Source organism: Clupea harengus, chromosome 4 (genome assembly GCF_900700415.2).
Source record: "Clupea harengus chromosome 4, Ch_v2.0.2, whole genome shotgun sequence".
NCBI classification, from domain to species: domain Eukaryota; kingdom Metazoa; phylum Chordata; class Actinopteri; order Clupeiformes; family Clupeidae; genus Clupea; species Clupea harengus.
The window spans coordinates 1,484,683-1,502,413 of record NC_045155.1 but is presented as its reverse complement, the minus strand read 5'-3'; positions in this window follow the sequence as shown (position 1 = coordinate 1,502,413).

Sequence of the window (17,731 nt, the reverse complement as noted above, 5' to 3'; positions counted from 1 at the left end):
ACCAATGGCTTGGCCGAGCGTTTTGTGCGCACATTCAAACAGGCTTTAAAATCATCCAAAGGCACCGGAATGGTGCAACAACGCCTTGACACGTTCCTGCTGGCATACCGCAACAACCCCCACACCACAACAACTGAAACGCCAGCCATGTTGTTCATTGGACGCCGGCTGCGTTCTCGTCTGGATTTCCTGAAACCCAGTGTTGCTGGAACAGTGCACAGATCACAGGATGCCCAACAACAACGCTGCCACCAACACTCAAAGGACAGGCAGTTTGCTGTTGGGGATCCAGTCCTTGTGCGTGACTATAGGAAGGGGGAGGAGAAGTGGACACAAGGTACTGTTGTGGAAAAGACAGGCCCAGTGTCGTACAGGGTAAATGTGGGAGTACCAGGGGTATGGAAACGCCATGTGGATCAGATGCTGACACGCCCCGATCCAGAGCTGCAGCAGACTGCAGTGGACCTTTCTCTACCAGAGGACCTATCCCAGAGTGATATCTGCACCACACTTCACTCTAAAACACCTCACCCACAAGAGCCTGACGATCGAGTTCCTCAGCACACAGAATCTCCAAAAACACCCCAGTCCACTGAACCACCACAGACTGGTGTAACTGCAGTAACAGAGACAGTAAGACGCTATCCTGTGAGGATCACTCAACCACCCGTACGTTACGGTACTGAGTGAACACATTGTATAATTAATATAACACTGTAAGACTGTGTGAGTTCTGAGACATATTGTTTCCAGTATAATAGGACATCCCCATCATTATTATTTGAGCTGTAATCTTTTCTGTTGTGTTAAAGAAAATATCCTTTGTGTTTATTGACAACATATCTTAGCGGGGAGGAAATGTTATGTACGAAGCAGAATGTGCTTCGTTTATGGTGACCACCAGGTGGCACCTCTGTCCTGTATAAATTCACGTTCCCAATAAACCAGACTAGCTAAATTGCAGAACAAGCTACAAGGTTTCGTGTCCCTCTCTGTGTGTATGTGGATGATTGCATCTAGTTAAAACATACAGGGAACATGACAGTAAGCATATATTTTTACTTTGTATTTATATTTTATGAGAGAGATGTTTAATCATTCATTATTGATTGTATTGAGTTAAATCCAAACTATTAAAAGCAAGTTGAAATTAAGCTTTCATGTTGTTATCACTGTTTGAAATGATGTATGGAAGAACCTACACTGCCTTAGCTCTCGAACCATTTGCTGAAACAGCTAAAGAGATTGAATATACATTTGCAGAATATATGGCATAAATGTGAATTAGCAAAATGCTCTCAGAACTCTCTGCTTCACAGGAACCTGTGAGGCTGAAACCAAGGTTGGGCCAGGATATTGGGTCCTAATCAACAGCCTCAAAAGAAAACACTGGCACTCGCCGAAGTGGGACAGACCATACCAAGTGCTACTGTCAACACCTACCGCAGTCAAGTAAGCTAAGAGAGCTACCTGGATACATCTAACACATTGTAAACGAGTAAGCCTGCCTTAGAAAGAGACAGAGCATAGGAGCTGTTTTCCTGTACAGTTTTCCAAGGCCGGCCCACAGTGACAGGAAGTCCAACCTACACAGGGGGGGGGGGGCTCTTCTACCCCATTGGACAGCGTTGCTTTCTTCACCAACGTTTGAGACGGTCTCAAACGTTGGGGAAGAAAACAACGCTGTCCAGTGTACCTGTCTCATGGTAAAGGCCCTCCTTCATAGTACAACATGCACAGTCTGTAGCCCACAAGTTCTAAACACAACAAGATGATTGCCCAACCATAGAACCTGAGCAGCAGCATACAACAACATCAACAAAGCTGCCTTTGTGAGCATTTCACTGGAGGTTTGAAGCAGGCACCTTCCTTCATCAGTCTTTCTTTGAATTAGCCCAACGGTGCCTCCAGAAGGCTCAACAGTGGTGTCTGGCATCCCAGAGCCACCCACTGCATACTCAGTGTTGGGAAGGATACTTTCAAAACGTATTCCGTTACAGAATACAGAATACATGCCCAAAGATGTAATCTGTAACGTATTCCGTTACATTAACTAATCTGACTAACGTATTCTGAATACTTGGATTACTTCCACATTGAATTGCATTTTATAAGTGTAGGAATGCGGCTACTAAACAGGCCTATTCTGGTGTGTTCTTCTGTCCCAACTGGCTGAATGTGATACATTTTTGTGTTTGTAGTCCCGAACTGCATACTACAAAAATCTAAGCGCAGTTTAAGCGAACACAAGCTAATTTTAGTTAACGTTAGTTAGCATGTCAAACAGGGCTAATCAGAGTCTTTCCACGGCTCAGGGGCTATTAAATCAGCACATAGGAGAATGTAAAATCGCACATCTGGCTGATGCAACTATAAAATAGATAAGTGACCAGTAAAACTACAGCAGATGACTACCCTTGGCTAATTAAAAAAATAAACTTACTTTAAGATGCTTCTTCAGGTTGGAAGTGGAGTTTTTGGACGCTAAAAGGAGGTTGGTTGCTGGCAAGCAGAGGTTGCACTGCACAGTTATATTACGTTCTCCCTTCTCTTTCTTTAACGTGAAATGCTGTTAGAATTTCCAGGATAGAAAAGCATTCCTGCCCTGGCTCTGTTGTGCCGGCTCTGGCACCTGCTTCTTTTCCGACTCCATTAGCAGCTACTGATCACGCAAATAGCTAATTTTCATTCATTTTCATGTTGGGGCTTCTGGGAAATGCATCAAGTTGCCTTAATTTATTAAGAGAGTGAATAAACTTGTGAAACAGAGAAGTACCGTCATGTAATCCATTGATTTCAACAATGTAACTGTATTCTGAATACCATCTATTTAAATTGTAACCGTAACGGAATACAGTTACTCATAATTTGTATTCTAAATACGTAACGCCGTTCCGTTACTCCCCAACACTGTGCATACTCATGATGGGTTAGAATACATGCCGCTAACAGAGACAACAACAGATACACCTCAAAATAGACATGGATAAGATTTCACGTATCTCAGTTTTAGTTCAGTTTAATTCATGACCCCAAGTAGTCTGTGAGTGTCTCAGGTCACAACCACTGGCTCACTTTTTCAGCAGCCTCAGACAACTCCTTTAAAGCTCCTTTAAGTGACCTTCCTCGAAAACCAAAATCCAACAGAAGTGTTTTGGTTGATTTAGCTACAAAGCCTCTAACACCCATCTCTACTGGTCTTGTGTGTGCTTCCCAACCTCGTTGCCTTGGTTTCGCTACCATTTCCGCATACTTTAGCTTCTTCCTTTCAAATGCTTCCTCAATCACATCTTTAAAGGGAATTCTTAACTCAATAAAGTAAACAATGTACAAGTACTTACACTTAGAATACAACACCATGTCTAGGTCTCAATGAATTCACAACAATACATTGTGGAATATGACGTGGTCTACTGCCACCCACCAGTAATCTCCAGTCCCACATGGACAAATACTGATGAAGGTCCTTACAATTTTAAGTTTTAAATCAGTCTAGTGTGTTAAAGGAAATACATGTGTCTTCATAATAGTGAAAAGACAAACAGACAGCACTTCAATCTCAACAGTTTTACAAACCGCTGAGACCCAGCAACTCCAGTTTGGGCATTTCTTCAGCTGTGTTTATTTGTCATGCAAGATGTGTTGAAATGGAGGGACACAGACCTGAGAAATGATTCACTCCTTCACTGATCTTCTACTCTACTTCTCTACTCTACCATTACTCTAGAATCTAGTATGGCAACCAATCTCTTCACCTGTTCACTTTTAAGAGATACTGTCTATTTTGGCTACAGGCCAACAGCTCCATGGAAGTGTAGAAAGACAACTGGCTACACACAGTCAAGCACTGCCCTTGAGGGGACCCTGGAAAGTGCTAACGAGCTGAACCAGTTTTTCAACAGGTTTGACCTCCCAACCCCAATGAGCTCAGCACGGCAGACTGGGTCCCCATTCATCAACTCCACCAGTGCCCCCATTCACACCTAGTACGGCAATCTAGACTATTGTCATTCGTAGTTCCACATTGGTGGAACAAGCTGCCTAGCACTACCAGAGCAGGGCCGTCCCTCTCTACCTTCAAGAAGCTCTTGAAGACCCAATTCTTCAGTTCCTAAATTGCACTTCTACTAGTACTTAACTTTAATATCATAATTGTCATTAGCTTATTATTATTTTTGGCATCAAATTACTGACAATAAGAATATTAATTGTTGTTTTTAGGAGGCTAAGTTAGAAAAAGGAAACATGAAAATTCTTTCAGAAAAAAACCCATCTTTTTATTAATGAGGACCCAGGAAAGATACAGAAATTTACTTGGTAACTAGATTTTGTAGTTATTTTCCTGCCAGCTACAACCCGCACATAACATGGCAGCAAGCTAAAGAACTACAATCCCTATGAAGAGTAGCCACAAGGTTATCACAAAAGGTTGGAATTCAAACCTGTACCTTTAACACTTGGGAGACCAAGTCCTGTTAGACTCTTTTAGGAAGCCTGACATGAATCACTGCTTTTATATATTTCACCTCACTAAAAACATAGATTCAAAAGTGGCATATATGATTATGTTCTAGAAGACCTCAACAATAATAACATTAGAGTAAAAGGAATGTAGTAAAATAAAATTGTATTTAAATCAAATGTAAAATCACCCTTACGAAAACCTTCATTCAGAGGTGCTCAGAATTTGTACAAAAAAACATTGTAAAGATTTCAGACCGAGACTTTTGAACTATGAACCTTGTAAACATAGGTGTTGGCTATACATATATGAGTTTAGCATTCAGAAAGTGTGTGTGGTTTCACTACTACATATTTATAATGCACTGTCTCGCTGATATATCCACATGGATGAAAAATCACCACCTTCAGCTGAACCTGGCCAAAACGGAACTGATGGTCTTCCCAGCCAAACAGGTCATCCACCACAACATCAATATCAATACTGACTCTTTATCTCTTGTTCCATCCAAAACAGCAAGAAACCTCTGGGTCATTATTGATGACCAACTGACCTTCACGGCCCACATCGCCTCTGTCTCCAGGTCGTGCCGCTTTGCGCTATACAACATCCGCAAAATCAGGCCGTACCTAACCCAGTATGCCACCCAGCTGCTGGTGCAAACCTTGGTGAGTTCCCGCCTTGACTACTGCAACGCCCTCCTAACGGGCCTGCCGGCTTGCGTGGTGAAACCACTACAGATGATCCAGAACGCGGCGGCGCGTCTGGTGTTCAACCAACCGAAAAGGGCACACGTCACCCCGCTACTCATTGAGCTCCACTGGCTGCCAGTAGCTGCTCGCATTAAGTTCAAGTCACTTATGCTTGCCTACAGAGTGCATGCGGGTTCTGCTCCCACCTACCTAAATGCTCTTGTAAGGGCAAATGTTACACCCAGGACGCTGCGCTCGTCTAGTGAGCGTCGTTTAGCACTGCCGTCTGTGCAAGCACGGCAATCCAGACTATTCTCATTTGTAGTTCCACGTTGGTGGAACGAACTGCCTAGTACTACCAGAGCAGGGGCGTCCCTCTCTACCTTCAAGAAGCTTTTGAAGACCCAACTCTTCAGAGAGCACCTCCCTTCCTAACTGGCACCTGACTAGCGCTTAACTTGCACTTCAGCAGTTACATTCCTGCACTTCTTTTTCCTTTTTTCTAGGTTGTTGTTTTCTAATTCTCATGTAAAGTAGTATTTATTGTTACACCATGCTTTTTATTGCTCTTAGCTTGACTGTTCTCTCCCTTGTACGTCGCTTTGGACAAAAGCGTCTGCTAAATGAATAAATGTAAATGTAAATGTTATAATTTCAGATTGCCCTGTGCCTCTCCAAACTTGTGTCCCTACAAATGCATATTGATGAGTTAGGTGTAAACAGACCTGGGACACCTCAGACAAAGACAATGGCCATTACGTAATGGCCCTGGAATGTCTTTGTGGCCCACTACCCCCACAGGTTTTCTCGCCACACCAAGTCCCAATAGAGATCACTGAATCACCATGCCCTTATCATATGAATAGCTGTCATTTGCTAATGGGTGAGTCCTTGGGAGCAGAAACCTCACTCAGAGAGTGAAATGTGCATGCTTAGACACTGTGTGCTTAATAGTGTTTTTGATATTATTATACTAAAGGAAAAATAAATTAAGTAATAAATCACCCAGGGAAAAAAATTACAAATGAAAATGACATACCTTTCAGTAAAAAAATCATTTCACCCAGGAGGAATGATCATTTTTCTTCTCTTTTTATTTTTGTAAACCAAGAGCAAATGTCTTCTGTTCTTGAAAAGTAGTTTCCCCTGATGTAGTTGTATTTATTACATTCTTGTCAGGAAAAGTAACTCATACTCCACTACCCCATTACTACAGTGAGGGCAGAGTCTGTTTTTCTCGAGGTAGCCATGTTTGTCTGTGTATACCCTTTTAAATGACAATGATATGTTCCCTCCCCCGTCCTCTTTCTTTCTTCCCCCATCTCTGACCCTCAACACTCATCTTTGAGGTGTAGATAATCTTCATATGAGGCGCTGTTTAGGCCATATATCTAGAAAGCTTGCACAAACACTATTGCTGCTTGTCGATTATATATTTTACACCCCCTCGCCGCACCCCCACATACACATACTTGAAAAAAACTCACTTTTATTTTTTTTTATTGAATTCATGTTTCTAACAAATGTTTCAAATGTGAAGGAATAAAGTTTTATCATGTACATCACATGTTGTTTTAAAACTCATCTAATCAAAAATATTTCAGTAAGTGATACTCAATCAGGTATTAGCAGGGCAGCACATCATTTGAATGGATCCTCTGGTGACTCTTGAGACTAGACATTTGGCTAAAGGCCTTTCCACACTTAGAACACTGATGTGGCTTTTCTCCAGTATGGATCTTCTGGTGTTTCTTAAGATTAGTCATTTGGTTAAAGGTTTTTCCACACTGAGAACAATGATAAGGCCTTTCCCCGGTATGGATCCTCTGGTGTTTCTTGAGGTCAGACATGATACGAAAGGCCTTTCCGCACTGAGAACAATGATAAGGCCTTTCCCCAGTATGGATCCTCTGGTGGTCCTTGAGACTAGACATTTGGCTAAAGGTTTTTCCACACTGAGAACACTGATGTGGCTTTTCTCCAGTATGGATCATCTGATGTTCCTTGAGATGAGACATTTGGCTAAAGGTTTTTCCACACAGAGAACACTGATGTGGCTTTTCTCCAGTATGGATCTTCTGGTGTGTTTTAAGATTACACATAAGGCTAAAGGTTTTTCCACAATGAGAACACTGATGTGGCTTTGCCCCAGTATGTATCATCTGGTGTTTCTTGAGATCACACATTTGGACAAATGCCTTTCCACACTGAGAACACTGATGTGGCTTTTCTCCAGTATGGATCTTCTGGTGTGTCTTAAGATTACTCATTTGGTTAAAGGCCTTTCCACACTGAGAACACTGATGTGGCTTTTCTCCAGTATGGATCATCTGGTGTTTCTTGAGATCACACATGTGGCTAAAGGTCTTTCCACACTGAGAACACTGATAAGGCCTTTCCCCAGTATGGATCCTCTGGGGTTCCTTGAGGCTAGATATATAATTAATGGTCTCTCCACATTGAGAACACTGAAGTGGCTTTTCTCCAGTATGTTTCATCATATGTACGGTTAGGTTTGATTGATTAGACTGATTGTGACATCTGTCTTTGTTTCTTTTTTCCTCAGTGTTCCCTTTCATATTAGATTGGATCCTTTGAATGTCTCCTGTAAGATTATAAAAAAAAGTTCAGCAATATTTTCTCTCTTCTCCTCTATCTGGGATGATTCTACAATACAATACATACGATACATACTTTTTATTTTTGTTTTGTCAGACACTTTCTCTCTTTTGAATGTAACAGACTGCAGATATTATCCCATAAGTAAGGTATTCCCACAGTATCTCTGTTCTCTGAATAGGTCTCACATTCATTGTGAAGCACAAATTAGCCAAGTTTCTCTAAAATTCAAGTAGTGTAACTATACATAACACATAACGATGAACAAGCAACTTACCTGTAGGAGAAGAGACATAGTGACCATATTCACTTAAATCAAATTCTTCTTCATCTGTAATTTCCATTGGAGAATTATTTTCTTCTTTCATGGTTGGTGACATGTACATTTCAGTCTTGATTTCACATTCCATTCCAGGCTTTTCTTCCACTGTCTGAATTGCAGACAAATACTCTTGTAGGAAATCATCAAATTCTTCTTCTTTTATCTCCTTCTTCACTGACATGAGCGGTTGTGATGGTTCAGTAAATCCAGGCATTTCTGACTTAAGTTCTGCTTTGGAAACAGAAACTCGGTCAAACTATCCTTCAATGCAACGATATGGTGAACATCTGCAAAGAAAGAACTACAGTATAGTTCCAGAGCAACCCGGTGCCATTAATCTGACTCTGTGGTGTTAATATAGTGCTTCTTCTGTCTGACCTATTAGCTTCCTGGATTCAAACCTAGCCAATCAGCTGTAAGAGATTTTAGAATTCAAACTAGCATGACAAAGGGTTATGGGCAGGTCTCTGAGCACCGTTTACACATCTGATGGTCCTCAGGTGGGCATGGCCATAAATCAGCCTGCTGAGACTACACAAAGGAGTGTAGTAGGGGGGTGGGGTGGATGTTTGAACTGAACGGTGATGGAGATAATGTACCTTCCTTCAAGGATGTAACACATAACAAATACAATTTACATGAATAAAAAAGGCTTTCTCTTTGGCAGTACTCCAACTAAACCTTGCCTGTACATCTGTTGTGACTAACATAGAAATAGTTTATTTACTCACAATTCTCTCAGAGATGCTTGCTGACTTGTTCTTGTACTGCACCTTTAATCTTTATGTTCATACAATAGGAAAGAAACCTGGGGAAGAGGTTGCGGGTAAAAAGAGAAAGAGAGACGGTTACCATAGATTTGCCTTTTTGCAATACAAATTAGTACACATATTTATTTTTGCTAATGTAAAGCATTAAAAGTTGTAGTCTGTGATTCTGGCAGGAGGTTGATGATCAAATCACACTGGCACTGATTGTTTCCCATTTGCAGGGCCAAGACCTTACGAACACCGGAATTATTTTGAGGACACACCCTGAACAGACAGCTAGAAGACTGTGAGGAGCAAGTTGCTAGATTTGACCAAAAGTGTACCTGAACCTTTAAGTTTCTTTTTCTTTCTGTGATTCAGTGATTTTCTTGACATGCACCAACAGGTCACTTTCACAGATACACAGATCAAAGCACCTGCCACAGCTTTGTCACATTAGTCCATACTTTTTTCTGGTAATTGTTCAATAACAATTATTTCCAAAGTGCGTTGTACAATTTATGTTTTTGAATTTCCACACAGTCATAATGAATCAGTAGTATTCATGTAGAAGCAGAAGACAGAGAAGGAGTAGTGACCAGACAGAGATTTCAAAGAATGCTATTTTCAGGGTTGTAATACCAAAAAAAGAACTTGAGGCCCAAATACTGGGGAGTTTGTGCTGATGACAATCTAGTCACATCCACAATACATTGGGTAATTTATCCAGATGTCATAAAAGAGGTTGTAAGAAAAAGGGAAGTTTCTTTTGTGGTTGATGCAGCAATCTGTATACATTCCAGTACAGTAACGAAGCACGTGGAACATACTCCAGATTCAGTGGTGCATATCTGAACAACAAGCATCTTATCTAGCCATATATACGGTTTAAGACACCTCCCAGGGTTTTTAATGTAAATGAGCTAGGCTTCTAATTCAAACAGGTCTGGCAACCTTTTGTTGTTCTGTATGATGATCAGGTTTCTCTGACCTACTGCCTAAGATGGTTCTCAAATGGCCTATCCCATTGACATACTATGATTAATTGCTCACAGCTCAGTTTGCTTCCTGACCCCAGGTGTCTCAGAAAATCCAGTGTGGGGACTTTTCCTTTGTTACCATGAACATTACCATTTTGGATAGCAGCTGCTTAATCATGAACTCACAGGATTTATTGTAATTTTTTACAAGGTGTTGCAGCTGCTTGATCATGAATCTCATGTTCACTCACATGATATACTGTAATTAGTTACAAGGTGTTGAAAAGAAGGCCACTGCTATGTCATATGGAACACCTACTTACTTACGTACCTGCATCCCCTTTCCAGTGCAATATTTTTCATGTTCATTGGGTATTACTGAGCCATTCACAAACACTGACAAGTAACTGGAAGAAAATCAGTTTCAGAAGAGTTTTCTAATTGATGTTGTGCTTTACAGAACTCGAACACAGAGAACCACTTTAACCCCTTTTGATTGAGTCTTCTTTTAGAAGATAGCCATTCATCATGAAACTAGCCAATAAGAAACTAGTGACTGTACTGTACTGTTTGTCAGCCTTGTCACACATAACTTAATGTCATTTTGGTTATACAAAGGAAAATATGTTCAATTCCTTGTGCTATTGGTTGGGGAATTCCCACAGTGGCTAATCCTCTCACTATCAGATGCAAGTACTCATAGCCAACAACCTAACCAATATAACAACTTCCCAACCATAGATACAAGTACGCAAAACTGGTTGGAGACAGCCACAACAGCCGCATGTTGTACCCAGGATCCTTAAGGCCCTCCTTCCCATAGTAAAACAGGCCCAGTCTGTAGCCCACAAGTTCTAAACACAACAACATGATTGCCCAACCATAGAACCTGAGTAGCAGGACACAACAACATCAACAAAGCTGCCTTTGTGAGCATTTCACTGGGGGTTTGAAGCAGGCACCTTCCTTCATCAGTGTTTCATTGAATTAGCCCAACGGTGCCTCCAGAAGGCTCAACAGTGATGTCTGGCATCCCAGATCCATCCACTACATACTCATGATGGGTTAGAATGTATGCCGCTAATAGAGACAACAACAGATACACCTCAAAATAGACCTTGATAAGATATCACGTATCTCAGTTTTAGTTCAGTTTAATTCATGACCCCAAGTAGTCTGTGAGTGTCTCAGGTCACAACCACTGGCTCACTTTTTCAGCAGCCTCAGACAACTCCTTTAAAGCTCCTTTAAGTGACCTTCCTCGAAAACCAAAATCCAACAGAAGTGTTTTGGTTGATTTAGCTACAAATCCTCTAACACCCATCTCCACTGGTCTTGTGTGTGCTTCCCAACCTCGTTGCCTTGGTTTCGCTACCAGTTCCGCATACTTTAGCTTCTTCCTTTCAAATGTTCCCCTAATCACATCTTCAAAGGGAATTCTTAACTCAGTAAAGTAAACAATGTACAAGTACTGACACTTACAATACAACACCATGTCTAGGTCTCAATGATGTTACAACAATACATTGTGGAATATGACGTGGTCTACTGCCACCCACCAGTAATCTCCAGTCCCACATGGACAAATACTGATGAAGGTCCTTACAATTTTAAGTTTTAAATCAGTCTAGTGTGTTAAAGGAAATACATGTGTCTTCATAATAGTGAAAAGTCAAACATACAGCACTTCAATCTCAGTTTTACAAACCGCTGAGACCCAGCAACTCCAGTTTGGGCATTTCTTCAGCTGTGTTGATGTGTCATGCAAGATGTGTTGAAATGGAGGGACACAGACCTGAGAAATGATTCACTCCTTCACTGATCTTCTACTCTACTTCTCTACTCTACCATTACTCTAGAATCTAGTATGGCAACCAATCTCTTCACCTGTTCACTTTTAAGAGATACTGTCTATTTTGGCGACAGGCCAACAGCTCCATGGAAGTGTAGAAAGACAACTGGCTACACACAGTCAAGCACTGCCCTTGAGGGGACCCAGTTTTTCAACAGGTTTGACCTCCCAACCCCAATGAGCTCAGCAGGGCAGACTGGGTCCCCACTCATCAACTCCACCAGTGCCCCCATTCACACCTAGTACGGCAATCTAGACTATTGTCATTCGTAGTTCCACGTTGGTGGAACAAGCTGCCTAGCACTACCAGAGTAGGGGCGTCCCTCTCTACCTTCAAGAAGCTCTTGAAGACCCAATTCTTCAGTTCCTAAATTGCACTACTACTAGTACTTAACTTTAATATCATAATTGTCATTAGCCTATTATTATTTTTGGCATCAAATTACTGACAATAAGAAAATAAATTGCTGTTTTTAGGAGGCTAAATTAGAAAAAGGACATCTTTTTATTAATGAGGACCCAGGAAAGATACAGAAATTGACTTGGTAACTAGATTTTGTAGTTATTTTCCTGCCAGCTACAACCCGCACATAACATGGCAGCAAGCTAAAGAACTACAATCCCTATGAAGAGTAGCCACAAGGTTATCACAAAAGGTTGGAATTCAAACCTGTACCTTTAACACTTGGGAGACCAAGTCCTGTTAGACTCTTTTAGGAAGTCTGATATGAATCACTGCTTTTATATATTTCACCTCACTAAAAACATAGATTCAAAAGTGGCATATATGATTATGTTCTAGAAGACCTCAACAATAATAACATTAGAGTAAAAGGAATGTAGTAAAATAAAATTGTATTTAAATCAAATGTAAAATCACCCTTACGAAAACCTTCATTCAGAGGTGCTCAGAATTTGTACAAAAAAAACATTGTAAAGATTTCAGACCGAGACTTTTGAACTATGAACCTTGTAAACATAGGTGTTGGCTATACATATATGAGTTTAGCATTCAGAAAGTGTGTGTGGTTTCACTACTACATATTTATAATTTCAGATTGCCCTGTGCCTCTCCAAACTTGTGTCCCTACAAATGCATATTGATGAGTTAGGTGTAAACAGACCTGGGACACCTCAGACAAAGACAATGGCCATTACGTAATGGCCCTGGAATGTCTTTGTGGCCCACTACCCCCACAGGTTTTCTCGCCACACCATGTCCCAATAGAGATCACTGAATCACCATGCCCTTATCATATGAATAGCTGTCATTTGCTAATGGGTGAGTCCTTAGGAGCAGAAACCTCACTCAGAGAGTGAAATGTGTGCTTAATAGTGTTTTGATATTATTATACTAAAGGAAAAATAAATTAAGTAATAAATCACCAAGGGAAAAAAATTACAAATGAAAATGACATACCTTTCAGTAAAAAAATAATTTCACCCAGGAGGAATGATCATTTTTCTTCTCTTTTTATTTTTGTAAACCAAGAGCAAATGTCTTCTGTTCTTGAAAAGTAGTTTCCCCTGATGTAGTTGTATTTATTACATTCTTGTCAGGAAAAGTAACTCATACTCCACTACCCCATTACTACAGTGAGGGCAGAGTCTGTTTTTCTCGAGGTAGCCATTTTTGTCTGTGTCTACCCTTTTTAATGACAATGATATGTTCCCTCCCCCGTCCTCTTTCTTTCTTCCCCCATCTCTGACCCTCAACACTCATCTTTGAGGTGTAGATAATCTTCATATGAGGCGCTGTTTAGGCCATATATCTAGAAAGCTTGCACAAACACTACTGCTGCTTGTCGATTATATATTTTACAACCCCTCGCCGCACCCCCACATACACATACTTGAAAAAAACACTCACTTTTAATTTTTTTTTATTGAATTCATGTTTCAATCTTTACCCTAACAAATGTTTCAAATGTGAAGGAATAAACTTTTATCTTGTACATCACACGTTGTTTTAAAACTCATCTAATCAAAAATATTTCAATAAGTGATACTCAATCAGGTATTAGCAGGGCAGCACATCATTTGAATGGATCCTCTGGTGACTCTTGAGATTAGACATTTGGTTAAAGGCCTTTCCACACTGAGAACACTGATATGGCTTTTCTCCAGTATGGATCTTCTGGTGTTTCTTGAGACTACACATTTGGCTAAAGGTTTTTCCACACTGAGAACACTGATGTGGCTTTTCTCCCGTATGGATCTTCTGGTGTTTTTTAAGATTACACATAAGGCTAAAGGTTTTTCCACACAGAGAACACTGATGTGGCTTTTCTCCAGTATGGATTTTCTGGTGTTTTTTAAGATTACCCATTTGTTGAAAAGCCTTTCCACACTGAGAACAATGATAAGGCCTTTCCCCGGTATGGATCCTCTGGTGTATCTTGAGATGAGACATTTGTCTAAAGGCCTTTCCACACTGAGAACACTGATGTGGCTTTTCTCCAGTATGGATCATCTGGTGTGTCTTGAGACTACACATTTGGCTAAAGGCCTTTCCACACTGAGAACACTGATGTGGCTTTTCTCCAGTATGTAACATCTGGTGTTTCTTGAGATCACACATTTGGACAAAGGCCTTTCCACACTGAGAACACTGATGTGGCTTTTCTCCAGTATGGATCTTCTGGTGTGTCTTGAGATCACACATTTGTTTAAAAGCCTTTCCACACTCAGAACGCTGATGTGGCTTTGCCCCAGTATGGATCCCCTGGTGTATCTTGAGATGAGACATTTGTCTAAAGGTCTTTCCACACTGAGAACAACTGATGTGGCTTTTCCCCAGTATGGATCCTCTGATGTGTCCTAAGTTGAGACATGTGGCTAAAGGTTTTTCCACACTGAGAACACTGATAAGGCCTTTCCCCAGTATGGATCCTCTGGGGTTCCTTGAGGCTAGATATATAATTAATGGTCTCTCCACATTGAGAACACTGAACTGGCTTTTCTCCAGTATGTTTCATCATATGTACGGTTAGGTGTGATTGATTTGACTGATTGTGACATGTGTCTTTGTTTCTTTTTTCCTCAGTGTTCCCTTTCATATTAGATCGGATCCTTTGAATGTCTCCTGTAAGATAATAAAAAAAAGTTCAGCAATATTTTCTCTCTTCTCCTCTATCTGGGATGATTCTACAATACAATACATACGATACATATTTTTGATTTTTGTTTTGTCAGACACTTTCTCTCTTTTGAATGTAACAGACTGCAGATATTATCCCATAAGTAAGGTATTCCCACAGTATCTATGTTCTCTTGCGCACATGCAATCCGCTACAGTATCTGGCCTTTCTAACAACCTTACTTCCACTGTGTCAGGTGATTCAAAATGCACATTTGCTAAATGAGGCTGAATTTGCTGCTATACAAGAATGCAGAGTTCATTAGCCTTGTTCAGCTGTCCAGTGGATGAACCACTACTATCCTAACTGATTTTCGAATTTTTAGGTTGACTAGACGGGTCAATGCCATCATGGTAAGCTTGTTCTCAAACATTATACATGCTATGGCCAATATTATTTCCCCAGTAATGTGCAATTTTAGTAATTTCAGTATGACTTTTGTTCTTCTGATCTGCTGAAGCCAGTTTTTCTGCCCTTCTGCCCTTTTTTTTACAAACTTGTCAGTTGGTCAAATAACCCCTGCCTTATTAATTTACATCTGTGTGTTTCTTTGCAGGAACTGACAATGTAGGAGGACGCAGGAATCAGGTTTGAAATGAGATGTTGCGGATTTAATCTACTCTATTATTTGTACACTTTATACCCAAGGGAAATAAAGGTGTGGTTTGGCAAAAAGTGAGCAGCCCCTTCAGATGATTTCTTTTGGATATAGCTGGTCCTCACAGAAAGTGATGTGTGTGTCACCCTCCGGTCTGAAAGCCTGCGCTGATCAGCTGGTAAGCTGATAAGCCTGCGCCCACATTTTTACACGGATCTTCAACAGATCTCTGGAGCTGTGTGAAGTCCCCTCCTGCTTCAAACGCTCCACCATCATCCCAGTCCCTAAGAAACACTCCATCACTGGACTGAATGACTACAGGCCCGTCGCCCTGACGTCTGTGGTCATGAAATCCTTTGAAAGACTGGTGTTGACCCATCTGAAGGGTATCACAGGCCCCCTGCTGGACCCTCTGCAGTTTGCCTACCGGGCAAACAGGTCAGTGGATGATGCAGTCAACATGGGGCTGCACTACATCCTGCAACACCTCGACTCCCCAGGGACCTATGCCAGGATGCTGTTTGTGGACTTCAGCTCGGCGTTCAACACCATCATCCCAGAAGTCCTCCTCACCAAAACTCACCCAGCTCACTGTGCCCACCTCCACCTGTCAGTGGATCACACACTTCCTGATAGACAGGAAGCAGAAGGTGAGGCTGGGTGAAATAACATCCAGCACCTGGTCAGTCAGCACTGGTGCACCTCAGGAATGCGTGCTCTCCCCACTGGTCTTCTCCCTCTACACCAATGACTGCACCTCAGGAGACCCATCTGTTAAACTCCTAAAATTTGCAGACGACACATTTGTCATCGGCCTCATCCGTGATGATGACGAGTCTGCATATAGGCTGAAAGTTGAACAGCTGGCCCTGTGGTGCGGTCACAACAATCTAGAGCTGAACACGCTTTAAACCGTGGAGATGACAGTAGACTTCAGGAAGAGCCCCCCAGCACTGCCCCCCTTCACCATGCTCAACAGCACTGTGTTGACTGTGGAATCCTTCAGGTTTCTGGGATTCACAATCTCCCGGAACCTGAAGTGAGAACCCAACATCAACACTATCATCAAAAAGGCCCAGCAGAGGATGTACTTCCTGCACCAGCTCAGGAAGCACAACCTGCCTCAGGAGCTGCTGATCCTGTACTACACTGCAGTCATTGAGTCTGTTCTCTGCACTTCCATAACTGTCTGGTTTAGATCGGCCACCAAACCGGATAGGAATAGACTCCAAAGAACAGTCAGGTCTGCAGGAAAGATCATCGGTGCCAACCTGCCCTCCATCCAAGACCTGTACACCTCCAGAGTCAGTAAACGGGCAGGAAAAATCATTGCAGACCCCTCACACCCCGGACACAATCTATTCAAACTCCTCCCCTCTGGTAGACGTTACAGATCACTGTTCGCCAAAACCTCCAGACACAAACACAGTTTCTTCCCCCTCGCCGTCTCACTACTGAACAGCTAAACCACTGTGGCACTGTGCAATTGTTACATGGTACATTCGGCTGGCACATTCAGCTATTATGATCCAAACATCGATTTAAATTGAGCTTTAAATGTTTGTTAAGGTGTTTGATACACTGCTGTACTGTGTGTGTGAGCTTTAAATGTTTGATTCAGGTTTTTGATAACATATCAACATATGACACAGATGGAGCACAGCATTAGAATGAGAATTGACATCTGTTTAGCGGTGATGATAATACTTCTTTATTTGTTACATGGTAAAAATGCAAATAGTTGGCTTTTCGAGAATGCTAAATGTTTAAATGGTCTTGATGTGCCTTAGATATTTAATTCATTCCGCCAATATTATATTTCTGATAAAGTCATCACTGGTTTAAGCTTCTCAAGCAATTGTTAAAATTTTCATACAGGGTCCTTTAACTTTGAATCCCTGGGTTGAGGCTCATTAGGCACATTCTTATTGTTAAATATCATAATTTATCCACACCTTTCATGCTACCAATTCAAATCTGCATATTCTATTTATCCATAATATAAAATCCTTACCATTAGCCCAGGATCTGCCATGTTTGCCTTTGAGACAAAGGTGAAGTGTGTCTCAGCTTTCTTCGGAACGTGCATAGATCTCTTCAGTTTGGCCAATGGTTTGTATCTGATTTTCCCATGACAACCTTTCAAGGACGATGGCATGTCTCTACATTGTCAAATATGAACAGCGCATATTACAATTGAGAACCATTTCGTGTTTTCAGACTAGTTTATCAATGGCTTATACGAGACACATTGACGTTCAATTCCAATATGATTTTTAACAAACCTGGACTATGTTTGGAGAGCATTCTTTCAACG